At 39.4% G+C, this 11,934-nt stretch overlaps 1 long non-coding RNA gene across 1 annotated transcript in view; it reads left to right on the top strand.

Annotated features, from left to right (window-relative positions):
- Window positions 1-281: 281 nt before the first annotated feature.
- LOC139355422 (uncharacterized) overlaps window positions 282-11,934 on the top strand; it is an 86,329-nt gene continuing 74,676 nt past the window's right edge. The window contains exon 1 of the long non-coding RNA XR_011606041.1: window positions 282-1,195. This is a non-coding gene — a long non-coding RNA (uncharacterized lncRNA). The remainder of the gene's footprint in view (window positions 1,196-11,934) is intronic.

The following is an 11,934-nucleotide window of genomic DNA, read 5'->3' as shown; positions in this document are numbered from 1 at the left end:
CACCTCCTCTTCTTCTTCTTCTTCTTCTTTTTTTTTTTTTGAGACAGGATCTCATTCCTATCGCCCAGGCTGGAGTGCAGTGGCGCAATTGTGGCTCACTACAGCCTTGACCTCCCAGGCTGAAGGGGTCCTCCTGCCTCAGCCTCTTGAGTAGCTGGGACCATGGCATGTGCCTCCACACCCAGATACTTTTTTTTCTTTTTTTGTAGATATGTGGGCTTTTTCCATATTGCCCAGGCTGATCTCAAACTCCTGGCCTCAAGCGATCTGCCCGCCTCAGCCCCAAATGCTGGGATTACAGACATGAGCCCCTGCCCCCAGCCCATCTATTCTGAGGGTTGCTACTTGAGATATTTTCTCTGTATAACAAGACAACTTTGTTCACTATACATTTCCACCTCTCACCCTCTCATAACCTGTCACCACCTCCCCACAGAAGCCTCAAGCAACTATTTCCTTCTGTAGCTCAGGATGCTATAAAAACTTTGATCATCTAGCCCTTCTTTGAATCTTATAATTCGTGAGGCTCCCACGTGCATGCACATAATAAAACTGTATGCCTTTTCTCTTGTTAATCTGTATACTGTCAGTTTGTTCCAGAGACTCAAATTATCAAACTTTCAGAAAGTAGGGGGAAGGTTTAAAACTCCCTTATAGTTTCAAGAGTATTAAGTTGGGTGTTACGAATACATTTTAGCAGGTAAGCACATTTGCAAATACAGAATCCACGAATAATGAGTGTGGTGGTTAATATTAGGGGTCAACTTGATTGAAGGATGCCTACATAGCTGGTAAAGTATTGTTTCTGGGTGTGTCCACGAGGGTGTTGCCAGAGGAGATTAACATTTGAGTCAGTGGACTGGGAGAGGAAGACCCACCCTCCATGTGGGTGGGCACCATCCAATCGGCTGCCAGAGAGGCTAGAACAAAGCAGGCAGAGGAAGGTGGGATAAGCTGGCTTGCTGAGTTTTCTGACTTTCATCTTTTTCCCTTGCTGGATGCTTCCTGCCCTAGGACATCAGACTCCAGGTTCTTCGGGGACTCCTGGATTTACACCAGTGTTTTGCCAGGGGCTCTGTAGGCTGCACTGTCAGCTTCCCTACTTTTGAGACTTTTGGACTCGGACTGAGCCACTACTGGCTTCCTTCTTTCTCAGCTTGGAGAAGGCCTGTCGTGGACTTCGCCTTGTGATCATGTGAGTCAATTCTCCTTAAGAAACTCCCTTTCATATATACGTCTACATCCATCCTATTAGTTCTGTCCCCCTGGAGAACCCTGACTAATACAATAAGAATCAATTGTATGTTGCTGGATATTGCTGGAAAGTCCAAGGAGGTAAATCTGATTCCAGGCACGACTAGATCTAAGAGTTTCAGGCCTGTCTCTCTGTTTTCCATCCCTCTGTTGTCTCTTCATGGCTTTGTTCTTGAACAGGCTTTCTCTATGCAGCAGCACAACAGCTACCAGTAGTCCCAAGTCTATGTAATTCTTAGTTTACCCCCAAACCCAGAAGATAAACCCTTTATCTCCCAAGCTCTATGAATTTAATCTGAGAGAAGAGTCTGATTGGGCTTTCTTGTACCCAGTCCCTCATCTAGGGCAGGTGCAAGTGTGTTAGCCCCACCTGAACTGCATAAACAGACTCCTTACTGTGAAGGCGGGAGCTGTAATCAAAAGAAAGGAAAAGGAGCACAGTTGAATCTAATTAACAGGTGTTAATTATACCTGGCACATTTTTAGAATTCCGTGAAATGAAAAATGAACATTCTTTAAAAAATACTTTTAAGGGTATAATGTAATATATATATATATTTTTTTCATTTGGCATACCACTTGAAAAGTGTTGTGTATGAGGTAGGCGCTGTTTTAAGCACTTCATATTGTTAATTCTACCAACAACCCTATGAGATCGGTCATATTATCACTCTATATTATATATGAAGAAACTGAGGCACAGAGAGGTAAAGTGAAGCATTTCCAAGGATACAGGGCCAGAAAGCGGTGGGGCCAAGATTGAAACCTCGGCAGTCTGACCACAGACCTGCCCTCTCATCCGCCATACTATGCCAGCTAGCTTAGTTTTTAAAAGTCAGAAAATAATTCAGAAACAGCCGTGCACACGGATCAAGTATATCTTTTTTCCTTAACTTTTATTTTAGATTAAGGGGATACATGTGTATGTTTGTTACCTGGGCATATTGTGTGATGCTGGGGTTCAATGTATAAATGACCTTGTCACCCGGGTACTGAACATAGTACCCAATAGTTTTTCAACCCTTGTCCACCCCCATCCCAATTAGTCCTGTTTGTATTGTTGCCATCTGTATGTCCATGAGTACCCAATATTTAGCTCACACTTATAAGTGAGAACGTGGTCTTTGGCTTTCTGTTCCTGCGTTAATTCACTTAGGATAATGGCTGCATCCATGTTGCTGCAAAGGACAAGATTGCATTCCTTTTTTTATGACTCCATAATATTTCTGTTGTGTATGTACCACATTTTCTTTATCCCGTCCACCACTGATGGGCATATAGGTTGATCCCATGTCTTTGTTATTGTAAATAGTGCTGCAATGAACATATAGATGCATATGCCTTTTGGTAGAATGATTTATTTTCTTTTGGATATATACCCAGTAATGGGATTGCTGGGTCAAATGGTACTTTTGTTTTCAGTTTTTTGAGAAATCTCCAAACTGCTTTGCACGCTGGCTGAGCTAATTTACATTCCCATCAACAGTGTATACATGTTCACTTTTCTCTGCAGGCTTGCCAGCGTCTGTTATTTTTTGACTTTTTAACAATAGCTATTCTGACTGGTATGAGATGGTATTTTATTGTAATTTGATTTGCCTTTCTCTAATGATTAGTGATATGGAGCATTTTTTTCATGTATTTGTTGGCTGCTTGTATTCTTTTTTTTTTTTTGGAGAAGTGTCTGTTCATGTCTTTTCTCCGTTTTTAATGGGGTTATTTGTGTTTGCTTGTTCAATTGTTTAAGTTACTTATAGATTCTGGATATTAGACCTTTGTCAGATGTGTAGTTTGCAAATATTTTCTTCCATTCTGTAGGTTGTCCATATAATTTGTTAATGACTTATCTTGCTGTGTGGAAGCTCTTTAGTTTAATTAGGTACCACTTGTCAATGTTTGTTTTCGTTGCAATTGCTTTTGAGGACTTAGTCATTAATTATTTCCCAAGGCCAATGTCCCTACTGGTGTTTCCTAGGTTTTCTTCTAGTAGTCTTATAGTTTGAGGTCTTAAATTTACATCTTTAATCCATCTTGAGTTCATTTTTGTATCTGGTGAAATGTAGGGGTTGAATTTCATTCTTCTGCGTATTGCTAGGCAGTTATCCCAGCACCATTTATTGAATAGGAAGTCCTTTTTCCATTGCTTATTTTTGTCAACTTTGTCGAGATTAGATGGCTGTAGGTGTGCAGCTTCACTTCTGGATTCTCTATTCTGTTCCATTGATCTGTGTGTCTGTTTTTCTTGTAGCCTTGTAGTATAGCTTGAAGTCGGGTAACGTGATGCCTCTGGCTTTGTTGTTTTTGCTTGGAATTGCTTTGGCTATTCAGGCTCTTTTTTGGTTCCATGTGCATTTTAGAATAGTTTTTTGCTAGTTCTGTGAAAGATGACATTGGTAGTTTGATAGGAATAGTGTTGAATATGTAGATTCCTTTGGCGGCATGACCATTTTAACAATATTGATTCTTCTTCCGTGTTTTTTTTTTTTTTTCTTTGAGACGGAATCTCCCTCTGTTGCTCAGGCTGGAGTGCAACCTCCGCCTCCCAGGTTCAAGTGATTCTCCTGCCTCAGCCTCCTGAGTAGCTGGAATTACAGGCGTGTGACACCATACCTGGCCGATTTTTGTATTTTTAGTAGAGATGGGGTTTTACCATATTGGCTAGCCTGTTCTCAAACTCCTGACCTCAAGTGATCTACCCGCCTCGGCCTCCCAAAGTGCTGGAATTACAGTCATGAACCACGATGCCCAGTGATATTTTTTCTTCTGATCCATGAGCATGGAATGCATTTGTGTCATCTATGATTTTTTTTTTTTTTGTGACGGAGTCTTACTCTGTCGCCCAGGCTGGAGTGCAGTGGCACGATCTTGGCTCACTGCAAGCTCCGCCTCCCGGGTCACGCCATTCTCCTGCCTCAGGCTCCCAAGTAGCTGGGACTACAGGAGCCTGCCACCACGCCCAGCTAATTTTTTTTTTTTTTTTTTTTTTTTTTTTTTTGTATTTTTAGTAGAGACGGGGTTTCACCGTGTTAGCCAGGATGGTCTCGATCTCCTGACCTCGTGATCCACCCGCCACGGCCTTCCAAAGTGCTGGGATTACAGGCGTGAGCCACTGCACCCGGTCCATGTCATCTATGATTTCTTTGAGCAGTGTTTTGTAGATCTCCTTGTAATGATCTTTCATCTCCCTGTTCAGATGTATTCCAAAAGTATTTTGTGTGTGTGTGACTATTGTAAATGGGATTGTATTCTTGGTTTGGCTCTCAGCTTGAATGTTGGTATATAGAAATGCTACTGATACTTGTGCATTGATTTTGTATCCTGAAACTTTGCTTAAGTCATTTATCAGTTCCCTGAACCTTTTTGTAGTGTCTTTGGGATTTTTCTAGGTATAGAATCATATTGTCCATGAAGACTGATATTTTGACTTATTTTCTGATTTGAATGCCTTTTATTTCTTTCCTTTGCCTGATTGCTTGGGCTAGCACTTCCGTTACTGTGTTGAATAGGAGTGGTGAGAGTGGGCATCCTTGTGTTGTTCCAGTTCTTAAGGGAAATGCTTCCAGTTTTTGCCCATTCAGTATGATGTTGGCTATGGGTTTTACATAGATGGCTCTTATTTTTGGAGGTATGCTCCTTAGATGCCTAGTTTCTTGAGGGTTTTTATCAAGAAGCAATGTTGGGTTTTATTGAAAGCTTTTTCTGTGTCTATTGAGATGATCATATGGTTTTTGTTTCTAATTCTGTTCCTATGGTGAATCACATGTCTTGAATTGTGTATGTTGAACCAACCTTGCATCCCAGGAATAAAGCCTACTTGATTGTGGTGAATTAACTTTTTGATGTGCTGTTGGATTCAGTTTGCTAGTATTTTGTTGAGGATTTTTGCATCTATGTTCATCAGGGATATTGGCCTGGAGTTTTTTTTTTTTTTCCTGTTGTGTCTTCGGTAGGTTTGGGTATCAGGGTGATGCTGGCTCTGTAGAATGAGTTAGGGAGGAGTCCCGCCTTGTTGATTTTTAAAAAAATAGTTTCAGTATAAGCACTTTGTACATCTTGTAGAATTTAAATCCATCTGGTTTAGGGCTTTTTTGGTTGGTAGTTTTTTTGTTACTGATTGAATTTCAGAATTTGATATTGGTCTGTTCTGAGTTTGAATTTCTGCTTGATTTGATCTTGGGAGATGGTGTGTTTCCAGGAATTGATCCAGTTCCTCTAGATTTTCTCCTTTGTGTGCACAAAGGTAGTCATAATAGTCTCTGAGCATCTTTTGTATTTCTGTAGGATTGTTTGTAATAACCGTTGTCATTTCTGATTGTGCTTATTTGGATCTTCTCCCTTTTTTTCTTTGTTAATCTAGTTAATGGTTTATCAATCTTGTTTATCCTGTCAAAAAAGCAACTTTTGTTTTGTTGATTCCTTTTTTTTTTTTTTTTGACACGGAGTCTCTGTTGCCCAGATTGAAGTGCAGTGGCACGATCTGAGCTCACTGCACTCGCCACCTTCCAGGTTCAAACAATTACTCTGCCTCAGGAGCTCAGCTCACTGCACCCTCCGCCTTCCAGGTTCAAACAATTACTCTGCCTCAGCCTCCTGAGTAGCTCGGATTATAGGCATGAGCTACCATGCCCAGCTAATTTTTGTATTTTTAGTAGAGAAAGGGTTTCACCACATTGGCCAGGCTGATCTTGAACTCCTGACCTCAAGTGATCCATCTGCCTCGCCTCCCAAAGTCCTGGGATTATAGGCGTGAGCCACTGGTCTCAATTTCACTTAGTTTTGCTCCGATTTTAGTTATTTTTCTGCTAGCTTGGGGATTAATTTGTTCTTGTTTTTCTAGTTCCTCTAGGTGTGATAGAAGGTTGTCAATTTAAGACTTTTTCAAACTTTTTGATGTAGGCATTTAGTGCTAAAAATACTACTCTTACCACTGTTTTTGTTGCATCCGAGAGATTTTGTTATGTTGTGTCTCTAGTTTCATTTATTTCGAGGAATTTTTTGATTTCTGCTTTAATTTTATTGTTTATCCAACAGTCATTCAGGAGCAAGTTATTTAATTTCCATGTAATTTTGTGGTTTTGAGAGATTTTGGTATTGATTTCTATTTCTATTCCACTGTGGTCTGAGAGTATAGTTGCTATCTTTTTGAATTTATTGAGGCTTGCTTAAGTATATCTTGATATTTTGCCACTATCATTTGAGAGCACACTCTAAAAACTATTATAAATATGGCAAAGTATTTTGCCCTGCTCTGGCCTCATTTCTTCCTCTTCTCCCCTTCCAGAGGCAACCACAGTTTTTTTGTTTTTAATATGTATATAACTTTTAGTCCATAAAGTATACAAATTATTGTTTGTATTTCTAAATTACACATAGTGTCATAGTTTATAGGTTCGTTTTCAACTTGCCTTTTAACAGCATTTTTTGAACTATACAATTTGATACATGGAAATCGAGTTTATTCATTTTATCTATTTATTATTCCACTGTATGAATAAAAGAGAATGTATCCATTCTTCTACTAAGGGAGAGTTAGAATGACTTTGATTTTTTTAAAAAAATTTTTACTAAATTACTTAATTGCTATAGTTTTATAGTGCATCTTGACATCTGGGCGTCTGGGTAGTGCAAGTCCCCTTCAGTTCCCCTTCAAAATGTCTCCACTATTCTTAGGCCTTTACTATCTGAATCTTAGAATTGCCTTTTCAGATTACATAAAAACCCAGCCATGAGGTTGATTTCGATTGGAATTGTATTGCGTATGCAGATTAATTAGTGATGAGCAACATGTTGATGGGGTTAAGTATTCCTGCTTAAGAACATGGCTGCCAGGTGTGGTGGCTCACACCTGTTATCCCAGCACTTTGGGAGGTTGAGGCATATGGATCACTTGGGGTCGGGAGTTCACGACCAGCCTGGCCAACATAGTGAAATCCTGTCTCTTCTAAAAATACAAAAAATTAGCTAGGCGTGGTGGCACACACCTGTAATCCCAGCTACTCGAGAGGCTGAGGCAGGAGAATCACTTGAACCCGGGAGGTGGAGGTTGCAGTGAACCGAGATCATGCCAATGCACCCCAGCCTGGGCAACAGAGTGAGACTCTGTCTCAAAAAAAAAAAAAAAAAAAAAAAAAAAGAACATGGCAAACTTTTCCATTTACTTAGGGCTTCTTCAAACTTCGATAAGTGTTTTAAATGGTATCAATAAAGGTTTTGCATATATTTTGTTGGATTTGTTCATAGCTGTCTAACCAGCTTGGTTGCTTCTATGAGTGGGATCATTTATCTTTAATAACATTTTCAGATTGTTTGCTGCTACACTATGGAAGTGTTTGCTGCTAGTGTGTGGAAATGCAATGAATTTTGTATAGTGTGCTTAAACCCACATTGCAGGACTCTTTCATTAGTTATTATAGTTGTATTATTTTGGATTTTCTGTGTGGATAACCCTGTCATCCATGAATAGTTACCTTTTGCTCTTTCCTTCCAATCCTTATATTTTTTTCTTGCCTTACTACATTGAGTAGGTCTTTCATGACAATATTGAACAGGAATAGTGATGGTGGGCATCACTGTCTTCTTCCTGAGTTTGAAAGTATTATTTCTACTATTTTGCCATTAAATATGGTGTTTGCTATACATTTTTTTGTAACTGTTTTACAAGGGCAAGCAATTTTCCTTCTATCCCAAGTTTGCCTAAGCTTTTTTAAAACTTTGCCTAACTTGCCATCTTTAAATTTAGTAATTGGATTTTAAAAATATATTTTAAATACCCTCGAGAATCTCCCCCCTCCCCAACATTTGCTCATTTCCTACCAACCAAATCCCAGACTGTTCAGTTGGCTGATAAGCATAGTACATCATTTCACTTGGAGTCAATTCGTATTTTTTTTTCTGCATTTATAAGATGATTATATTGTGTTTCTCCTTTACTCTGCTAATTTGGTGAACAACATTATTAGGTTCTCCTTGCATTCCTGATACAAATCCTGTTTGATCTAGAGTAACTTATATTCATTTGTAATCACTCTTATAACACACACCTATTCTATTACATCTCTTAGCAGATCCTAGTGGACCTTCCTTCCTTCAAAATATACTCTGAATCTGACCACTTCTAACCACCTCTGCTACCTGAATTCAAGTCATCATCCTCTGCTGCCTGGATTGAGTCATTGATTCCTTCCCAGTCTCTCTGCTTCCACACTTGCCTCTCTATAGTTGATTCTCAAATTGCAATTGTAATGATCCTTTAAAAATGTAAGTCTGATTATGCCTTTTCTCTACCCAAAACCTTCAGAAAACTTCCCAACTTCCTCAAAGTAAACACTACAGTCCTTTCAACGGCCCACATCTCTTATTGCTCTTCACTGCTCCTGCTCACTCCAGGCACACTCCCACCTCAGGGCCTTTGCACCTGCTCATTCCTCTGCCTCTGCCTGGGTAGTTCTCTCTCACAGATGTCTACATATATCCTTATATTGACATAGTTTTGTCTACATATATACTAATATATCTCCACATATATACATGTCTACATGTAGATTTTATGAATATACATATCTACATATAAACACATCTATATATGTAAACCTACACACATGTCTACATATATCCCTCAACTCTTAGGTCTTTGCCCAAACATCACATTCTGCATATTTCTGATAACACTATGTAAAGCTACAGTCATGTTCCTCTGTTCCTTTACCTCCTTCCCTGTCTTATTTTTCTCCATAGCAGTGATTGCCATCTGACATACTGTGTATTTTGCTTGTTTGTTGTGTTTATCCCTAGTTCCAATATTATTAGTAACTTTAAGGTGGCAGAGGTGTTTGCCTGTTTTCTCTATTATATCCCTGGTACTTGTAACAGTGCCTGGCACAACCCAGTCACTCAGTAAATAATGAATGAATGAAGAGATTATTGTTTTATGCTCTGTCGGCCTCAAAATCTGCCTCCATCCCTCCTCCTTGCTGGGTTCAGTTTATTAATATTTTATTGAGGATTTAGGGAGCTGTGTTTCTTACTGTGACTGGCTTATAGACTGATCGTATTTTTGTTTTTCCTCTTTTCCCCTCAACTATTTAGGAAGTTATACATCTTATTTATGTTTTTGTTTTTGAGACAGAGTCTCACTCTGTTGCACCAACTGGAGTGCAATGGTGTGATCTTAGCCCATTGCAGCCTTGACCTCCCAGGCCCAAGCAATCCTCCCACCTCAGCCTCCTGAGTAGCTGGGACTACAGGCACACGCCACCATGCCCAGCTAATCATAAATCTTATTTTTATTCCTTTGATAGTTACCCTTAATACATTAACATGTGTTACAGACTTAAAATACAAAAGTAACCATTTTTCTACTCTCATTCAGAATAACACAGGGACCCTGATATCAGGCCCTCCCACCTCACATGTTCTGGTTGCTGGTAGCGTTGGTTCTACCTTGTAGATTGTCGATGTGACTCACGTCCAAGGTGTGTCTTAGAAATGTTATAACGTAGACACATTCCTTGACTCTTCCTCTCCTTTCTGCATTCTTGCATGCTTTCTCCACGTGAGTAGAGTTTCATCTGAATCTGTACAGTCTGGTTTTAATGCCTGTAAACGCTTTGCTATCAATACCTACTGTCTAGAAAAAATCTTACTGGCCTAGTCACAATAACCAGTATGACAGTGTTACACCACCCAGGAACACCACCCAGGAGTAATTACATTTCACATATATCATAAAGATATCATAAATAAGGAAGCTTTAATAGAATACTTATTTATCTTGTCACGGGGTCCCTTGCGACTCCTAAAAATATGTGATATGAAGCCTGGACAACATAGATACCATGTTGACAAAATAAAAAATAAAAAAACAACCGACATGGTGGCACTTGCCTGCCTGTAGTCATAGCTATTTGGGAGTCTGAGGCAAGAGGATTGCTTGCTTGAGCCCAAGCATTTGAGGCTGCAGTGAGCTATGATCATGACACTGTACTCCAGCCAAGGCAACAGAGTAAAATCCTGTAGCAAAAAGGAAAAAAAAAAAAAAAAGAGATAGATGTTGCTAACTTCTTTTAAACATTGTTTTTGTTCTATCAATAAGAATCATGAAAAAATGATTTGACCTTCTCAAATTATTTTTCCCCTTTACTATTCTTACTCTTCACTGCTTTTCTCAGTGATATTCTTTCTGACATTTGCCAGCATTCAAAATATTCTCTATTATCTCTGCATTTGTAATACAGTATGAAACCAATATATCTTGCCTTCTTAGTTTATTAGTGTTGATATGAATTGTGTCAAATCTGCAAATATTTAATTCCAAACAGCTGAGCAGCAGCAGATGCTTCATTTTTGTACAATAACATTTACATATCTGATGTCCTAATTTTTTAAAACATTGCTTAAATATTTTGAGAAAAATGACACAATCTTAAAACTGTGTAAGCTAATTAAAAATGACATAGTGCTTAAAACTATTTAAGTCAATGATTAAAATTTAGTATTATTTTACTTTTTCATGTAGCATAGCACCCTAATATATATTTATTTGTTTCTTGCTTTGTTTTTTGAGAAAGGGTCTTGCTGTGTTGCTCAGGCTGGATTGCAGGGGCTATTCACAGGTATAATCCCACTACTGATCTGCACAGGAGTTTTGACTTGCTTCATTTCTGACATTGACTGGTTCACCCCTCCTTAGACAACCTGGTGATTTCCCCATACCCGGGAGGTCACAATATGATACCAAACTTAGTGCAGACACCCGATTGGTGTAGCATCCTATAGCCTGGAACTCCTGGGCTCAGGTGATTCACCTCAGCCTCCAAGTAGCTGTGACTACAAGTGCGTGCCACTGTACCCAGCAAGCTTCCTAATATTAATCTAGAACAGTTCATTTGATATTTTTCTGAATTTTTATCCTTGTATTGTTTCCATATTTTCTCCATTATGAATCAGTACCTCTGTGTGGTTAACTTTTTGTTCTGTATTGAATGGTTCCCCTTGAACATGGTTTTGAAAGTGAGATTGTGAGAATAAAAAAGGTCCGAATGGTTTTATGACTTTTAGGGTGACCACGTTGATGCCCAGTTCCAGGAGGCACCCTTCATGGGGTTGCAGCATAAATGGCGCTCCCTGGAGTTCTGTACAGGGCTGGCTGCCTTGTTGCTCCTGTGTCTGCTTTTCTCAGTGCCAGAAAGGTCACATCATTTACTTTAACAATGCCTATCTCCCCCATACACTTCAAAACAGTTCAGTTTTTGTAATCCCAGCACTTTGGGAGGCCGAGATGGGCGGATCACGAGGTCAGGAGATCGAGACCATCCTGGCTAACACAGTGAAACCCCGTCTCTACTGAAAAAATACAAAAAACTAGCCGGGCGTGGTGGTGGGCACCTGTAGTCCCAGTTACTCGGGAGGCTGAGGCAGCAGAATGACGTGAACCCGGGAGGCGGAGCTTGCAGTGAGTGGAGATCGCCCCACTGCACTCCAGCCTGGGTGACAGAGCGAGACTCCATCTCAAAAAAAAAAAAAAAAAAACAACCTGTTCAGTTTTAGCATTTTGTTTACTTTTGCAAAATTATAAAGTGTAAAGAAGTATGTAATATTTTAATTTGCGTTATTTAATTACAAAATATTGGAATGTCTTTTGGTTTATTTTTTGTTTTGAGCTGTTAAGACCCTTGAAATAAG

Source organism: Macaca nemestrina, chromosome 7, assembly GCF_043159975.1.
Source record: "Macaca nemestrina isolate mMacNem1 chromosome 7, mMacNem.hap1, whole genome shotgun sequence".
Classification (NCBI taxonomy): Eukaryota; Metazoa; Chordata; class Mammalia; order Primates; family Cercopithecidae; genus Macaca; species Macaca nemestrina.
This window is presented reverse-complemented; position numbering and strand designations above follow the sequence as displayed.